Source organism: Biomphalaria glabrata, chromosome 13 (assembly GCF_947242115.1).
Source record: "Biomphalaria glabrata chromosome 13, xgBioGlab47.1, whole genome shotgun sequence".
Taxonomy (NCBI): Eukaryota; Metazoa; Mollusca; class Gastropoda; family Planorbidae; genus Biomphalaria; species Biomphalaria glabrata.
In genome coordinates this window covers 366843-374684 of record NC_074723.1, presented here as the reverse complement: position 1 = coordinate 374684, position 7842 = coordinate 366843, and the positions used below count along the sequence as shown (strand labels likewise).

General features: G+C 32.3%; 1 long non-coding RNA gene across 1 annotated transcript; it reads left to right on the top strand.

The window, feature by feature from the left end:
- The first annotated feature begins 971 nt into the window (after nucleotides 1–971).
- Nucleotides 972–2319, top strand: LOC106071878 (uncharacterized). Its single transcript, XR_001218501.2, has 2 exons — nucleotides 972–1298; nucleotides 2077–2319. It is a non-coding gene; the product is annotated as an uncharacterized LOC106071878 (long non-coding RNA).
- Nucleotides 2320–7842: the final 5523 nt, after the last annotated feature.

Here is a 7842-nt window from a genome sequence, read left to right as displayed (position 1 = left end):
AACAGAAAGTGGTAGCAACTTCATTTTACCACTATTGGTACACACTATAGTCTATGTATCTTATCTTATCTTTTGATAAGAATCTCAACTGCATTTTTAATTGCACATCAAAATTAATCAAATTATGTCTGTAGACATCTAGAGCATTTTTCACCACCTACCACGGTAATTTATTAGCCCCATCACGAACCATGCAAGGATAAATATCTACATCATGCATGGCAGCATGTGTCATGATGATAGATCTATGATTGTAGGTCTACTATCAAATTTAACGAGTAACAACATGATCTGCTATGGCTATATTTAGGCTATATTTTAGATCAATCGAGATTTGAGATGCCAAAACATGGTAATGACCTGGTTTATTATTGATTATTGTGTTATCTCGAACTTCGCCGAGTGCAAAAGAAACGAAGCTGCATCGCATCAGTCGAGAGAAAGAAGAAGAAAGCTAACGTAGGACAGATGCATATGTGGTGGGTTTGGCACAGAAGACAACTAAATTCTAATGATGAAAGGAACTCGTAGGACGATTCCTAACTGTTTATTATACATTTAAGACCTGCCAAAGGCAAACATAAAACATAATAACAATAATGAGCATTAACTAAAAATAATTAATAAGCAGTAAATGGTTAGACCAAGTTGTAGACACAACATCAAAGTCTAAATACTAAATCTTAACAAAAAACGAAAAGAAAATCATATAGTGTAAACCAACCATCTCGTCTTATACAAACACAAGAGAGATATGGAACACCCGAAACATTACAAAAAATAAAAGACATTAACAATTAAATAGAACAACTGGTTCATAAAAGCCAGTATCTACACACTGGTTGTAGAATTAGATTAACAAGATGGACATTTAACTCTTTGACTGCTGTGTTTTTTTTTCATAAAAATGCTACTTTTTAAAAAAAAATAAGAAAATGTTCCAAACATGGCTAAAACAAAAATTTATTGTTTAAAGACCAACTGAAGAGGTTTTTATCGAAATTGAGATAACTGTTGATTATGATAGTAGATGGTATCAAATATAGTTCCTAAAAATTTGAGTTAAAAGAAATACATATTTATACTAGAAAAAGTCATTTGAAAGTGTAAAAAAATTAACGAGATTTGAAATGGCTCTGTCATGGCCGAAAGCGGAAGTGACGTTATAGTATGGAAATCACGGAAAAATGTCGAGCTCAAGACACTAGATCTAGCTAGACTGCCTAGAGGATTCTAGAACTTGTTTTTTTGTTATTAAGACCAACTTTACGTAGACAATTTAGTCTTATTACTAGATTGTAACTATATATGGATTTAGATATCTAATAATAGATTTTTAGCTACATATATTTTTTTTTACTAGTCTTAGTTTAGATGTAGACGTAGATTCTAGAATAATCTAGATCTAAATCTAGACTCTAGTCGTAAATCTAATTTAGTATAAATAAATTACTATAAAAAAATAAATACAAAAAACAATAATATAGGAATATAAAAATATAGTTTTATGACTTATATAGTGACTAGCCTAGGCGCCCTAGGCTATGTATAGGGCTAGGTCACTTTACTAGTGGTCTGTAATATTAATATATTATATATATAGTTATAATTCTATCATCTATGTCCTGACTCCTGGGGAAGGTTCCGTCTAAAAAGTCTAAATCTTTAGTTGGTCTATAAAAGTCTATTCTTGTTTTGTAGTAGGGCCTACTACATGATTTAGAAGACTATTATCACTTATAGTCACTATAGTGTCTATAGTAACAATAGTTTTTAGAAAGCATATAATTTTTACATATTCTTAAGGAAGGTATAGATCTAGATTTATAAATTAATAAAATCTAGACTTACTAAACTCTTTCATCATTAGACTCCAAGAATTATAAGAATTAAGATAGATCTACTATAGACCTTTATAGTATATAATCTTTTTATATTCTAGTAAAGTAGCACTAGATTCCTCTAGGCTGATATTAATGTTCATATTCATTTAATATTACTTAATTTTTCATTTATGTTTCTATTATGTATCTATTACTAAATATATATATATAAATATATTTTATTTTATTGTAGAAACCTGACATTGGCTAAAAGATGATCTGACGCGTCCAACAGTGGATGGCTGCCTGATTGTGTGTTATGCCAGCTGGACTGTTATTTTATAAGACTGTTGAGCATCTTTTACTTATAAATCTAAAAGCTGATGCTATGACACTCAATGGCTTAGAAGAAATCCTGTCAGTTTTATATGGTCATGACAATAATCTTTAATAAATAAGTCTTATACAAGGACAATAAAGATTATTATTATTATTATCATATTTTCAGTTGTTTTGTTTTAAGCTAACGTTGTCTTAAATTTTTAGAATTAACAAATTTGTTACATTTTCTTTATAAATACTCAAAAGTGAAAAAATATTCTTTTGGATAAATTTCAACTTTGTGGGACATGCCCTTTATATTTAATGCAAGCATAAAGTTATAAGGCATTATCTTCGATTCCGAAGATTAAGGATGAATGCAGCATTTCTCTTGATCACACGAACCCAGTTGCAACTTATATATTTTGTCATATCTAATTCATTATACAGACAAACCAGTGGTTTCTTTGGCATATAGGAAAGCAAATTGCCTTTGAAAGAAACAGATGAAAAGCTCTGACGAGCCTGCTAAAGACAGACGCAGACGACGAAAAAAAATGTAAATTATTATAAATGCGGAATGCATAGTTTGTTTATATATTTATAAATTAGTTAATGAAATGTAAATATTTCCAGTAAGACACTGTTTACAAAGATATTTTAAAGAAAATTTAGCACCCAAAAGTTATTTAGCCAGATAAATAATTTAATATTAGAACTTGAAATATTTAATAGCTTGAACCTAACTGATCAAATATATTACCTCAGCTGTTTCTGCTCTTATTATCTTATTTAAATTAAAGTATTCTGATAATATTCTAATAGTTATAATGTTTTTTGTTTGGACAATAAAGATTATTATTATTATTACTTTGAAAATATGTTAATATAAGAAAAAGTAAAAGTGAACTATTAGTTAGCAATTCTGCTTTATAACAGCATTAGGAAAAACAAATTGAGCTCTTCATTGCTATCAGCTTTTCATTGAGCTAACTGCTTCCAATATGGGGATTACTCTTAAATTTTTAAATCATATAAGTTAAGGAAGCTGAATTTGTACTTAGTGTGCAAGTAAATATCTAGCTTTGACTTGTTTCTCCCCACCCTACACACAATTACACATTATCATTCCAAGGGCATTTGAATAAGTGAATTCCATTAGTCAAGGAGCTGTTTCTGCAACCATAGTTTCTAGCATATAGATCTATTTTACTATCATCGTTATCAGAACGAAAAATACCGGTAATTGAAAGAATTGGTGATAAAAAAAAATTGCAGGTGTACTGCACGATATGGTGGACAGACACACTGTGTTGTGGTCAAATACTGGGTACGCATGAATGGATCTAAGTTAAACCGGCTTGCGTCATAGTCATAAAAAACCACACGTGGACTGTAACAAGAGGTATAGTAGACTGATCCACGTTGTACGGTGGACTAAAACTCGATACTAGTACGCTTGATTGGATCTAGGCTAATCCGGCGAACATTAATTCGCTTACCTCTAAATTTAGTAGCGTGACCTAGTTTCCATACTATGACGTCACGGACCAGTGTAGTGAGGGAGAAAGACATCTCGAATGGCTACGAGACTAAGACTTTTTAGTGTCCCTAAAACCCACATTAAAATGCTAATATCTCATTAACGGCTGAAAAGTTATAGAAAATATTTTGCATACACGTTTTTTTAAGCTTTATATTACAGAAAACAAGTATTAAAACGGTTTCTGTGATTGACCCCAAAACCTCTTCAGTTGGTCTTTAAGTACCAATAATGCTATAGTAACATATTTGGTATCAAAGTAAAGGTAAATGAATGGAGAATGTGAAAATGTAAACATCTTTCTATTTAAATATAAGATACAAATTATAATCTAAATAATATGACACTCAGAAAAAAAAATGGATGCCAACTTTAGAACTTTTGAGACCTAAATTTAGATTTTGTTCTTTGTATTACTGTTGAAACAGCATATTTAGACTATTTACAGCATTTTCAAAAAGAAATCTGATAAAACAGTCAATAAAAGATGATGAATCATTGATTATATTATTATTTTTACCTGTTTTTTTTAGTCTGAAAAAAAGTGAAAATTATTGCGCTTTTCATTACTACCAATAACAATAGATACCAGTACTAAATCTATCAACCAAATGCACTCAAATATTATGTACATTTGAATCAATGGGATATAGATCTAGATTTGTCTTCTTTTTATTTGCCTAGAACATCTTTTATTCTAATACTAGACCAGTGCAAGACATAGGCTAGCGAGAGATCAAAGCCTAAATCTCTAACTAGATGAAGGACAATAAAAATCCTAATTCATTTTACCTAAGATATAGACATCTAATAGATCATTATTACTGTTCCTTTGTGATAAATTATGGATTTAGAATAGTTTTATACTTTACTTTTATTTAGTAGTAAACCTTTTGGAGTGCAACTTGAACCAGTATTGTGATGGTGATGATTTTTACCAAAAAGCAATACTAAAAAAAATTGCTAGAAAATATACCAAGAAAAGGCCTAGCATGGTGGATGAATATTGGATTTAGATCTGCCATTTCTGTTGTTTTCATTTATCTTAGGCTTAGTTCTATAGGAATCTACAAAGGTGTAAAGATAAAAGCATAGATCTAGTCAACCTTGATCTACATTCAGGACCTAGCCCTATAGTCTAAGGCTAAGGCCTAAGCAAGGCAATACTAGATCTAAGTCTAAATGCTAATAATGTCCAAGTCTGCTTCATCCTATGCTAAATCTTGATCAAGATCTTCATTATTACAATTCATAGAAGTATAAATAAAACAATAAAGCTTCTTCAGTAGTAAACATTGTGGGTGTGTCTTGGACAAGCATAGCCATGATGTTGTAGATTTTTACAGATAAAGAATACTAAAAAAAAAAAAAGAAAATGGGGAAAAAATGCCCAAAGTGGATGATTATTTGATGTAGATCTACCATTTCCTTTCTTTTTATTTACCATAAGCTTAGATTGGCTTAGATCTAGAGATATATCTAGATTGACTAGATCTAGAGTCCAAGTCTATAGATAAAAGTATCATAAAAGCTTTTTAGATCTAGTCAATCTCGATCTACAGACTACACCTGACCTACTGACAATAATAGATTTAGATCTAGTATCTAGATCTAAATACTAATAATATAGATTCTAGATATAAAAATATAAATACGCTAAATTTAGACCTACCTGGATCTAATCTATCTATATATCTAGATCAAATTCTTCATTATTACTATTTATTTGTGATAAATTTTAGAATAATTATAAAGTTTCTTCAGTAGTCAACATTGTGGGTGTGTCTTGGAATAGCGTAGTCATGGCGACGTTTTTTTACATTGTAAAAAAAGTAATAAATAAATGTCTAAATAAAGCCGAAAGCTTCTCATTTCTATGTAAACAAAGGATGAAGAACTCTTTTATAAAGTAAAAATAGTTCCACTGTTGTTAGTTAAAAATTTTAATTTAAAAAATTAAAAAATGCAACGAAACAAAGGTAGGGTAAGAACGTCTATTATGGGATATACGTTCCGTGCGTTTAGGGCGGACAGACCGTCTATGGGATAGACGCTCCGCACTCATTGAGTTAACATTCTATATGGGATCTAATTCGTATGGTATACTTAAGTCTAAAGGTACCCTAACCCCTAACAAATGGAAACATTTACATGCTGGTTTTCTAAAAATAACGATAGTCCAACAACATGGACGAAATCCGGGGGTAGCGATATTCTATGTAGACTACTAAATAAAATTACAATATAACATAAAAAAGTAAAATGTAATTACCTGCAGCCATACATAAACACATGGTGTAGAACCAGACACAAACAGGGAGTGGAGACGACGTAGGTCCAGTAACATACGGGAGATGCCGGTCGAATCAACAGTGACCATGTTGGTCTGCCTTGTCATGCGCGGACACAAGGCAAGGTGCCATTTAGGGGTAAGGGTCACGTGGATATCGGGGTGGCCGGTGTTTCCTGATAAGATATCCACTCCACTACACATATATAGATCTATACATGCACGAACTGTGTCAAACTCTGCCACTCCAGAATATAAGGCTTAATCAGTCACACAAAATTCTGCCCCATCTCAAAACGAAATCAAAGCCAGTGACTCACCTGTCCTCCCGACTCATTGTCTTCCGAGACATGAGGAGCCATATTTAGATTCTAGATCTAGAATCTAATTATAACTTAAAATGCACGTGATTTGTTGGAGACACGGGGAAAAAGTTTGACCTAGATCTACTTTTAGTGAAAGCAAACGTGTACCTAGATCTAAATCTAGATCTAGATACTTAATATAGAGCGGCTCATTTTGCTGTTTCAATCAATTAATTTTGTGTGTGTAGGCCTATAAATTAGCGTGCTTCTAAAAAAAATAAAAAATTAGCGTGCTTCGTATTTTGGATACTTCAAAAATATTGGATTTTTGTTGATATAGAGATCTAGATCTAGCCGATTCTAGCCATTATACTTTATATGCCTACCTTAATAACATGGATTTTTTGGAACAGTTTGGATTATTTAATACGCAAAGGTAAGGCACTTTTTTAAAAAAGAAGAAAATAGATTACCCGACAAAATGATACATGATAATCTGATGATGATACTGATAGTACTTTAATTAAGTAACATAATAAATGATAGATGAATAGATCTAAGATTCTAAGAGATGTACCATTAGTTTAGTATTACTAGTATTAGTAATATGAGTATGGCAATGAATATCAGTGTACACTGACTACGTTGATATGTTCCTATTCCATGTTATCATGATCAGAATACCCCTTCTTTTCTGTGTTTTTTTAAATTATAATAAACGTACCTCATTTTAACGAACAATCTAACACTTTTTTTTAAAACCCGTCAGCCTCTATTAGATTGAAAGTGCATGACCCTCTCTCTCTCTCTCTCTGTTTTGCTCAATGGAACAATTTTTTTTTTACCTGCGCATTTTAATTTCTCCCACTCATTAAACTTTTGACTTGATTTGGAAAGATCAGTTTCATATATAATGGGCCTCCGACACATACACGCTCTCATATTTTGGGCCTGTTAATTTTAGTAGCACTTATTTAGGCCTACTTATCTGCTGCTCACCCCCACCACCAACAAAATGTTGGTCCTTCGTACACATTCCCTTTACCATTTCTTTATTTCACTTGATAGTTTGTTTTCTAAATAAAATGTTTGTTTGTAAAATGTTTTACATGTTTCGGATGTTCCTTCAGAGTTGAAGATAGTTTACTTCCTAGTCCAAACCTCCCTCAGGACGACGGAGATTGGGAGCGGATTTGAACCCTCGACCATCGATAAATCCGAACGACAGTCCAGTGCGCAAACCGCACGACCAGGCAGCCATTCAAAAAGCAATATCCATTCGATTTTATTCATTGTAATCGTTTATTTGACCCCATTTGAATGTAGCGAAATGACAATAGATCTAGATTATTACGCAGCACTGGCTGCCTAAACATCGTTTCCATCCTAACGCAGTGTAACGCAGGATGGCTGGGAATGGAGACAGGCGGGACTTGAACCGTGACCTCCGTGCCGCTTGAACCCGGAGCCAATAAAACCAGAGTCGCCTCTTCTGTCTAGACTCAGAGTCTAGACTAGAGTCTAGCTAGATGATCTAGTCTATTCAAGTGCTATTTGAGA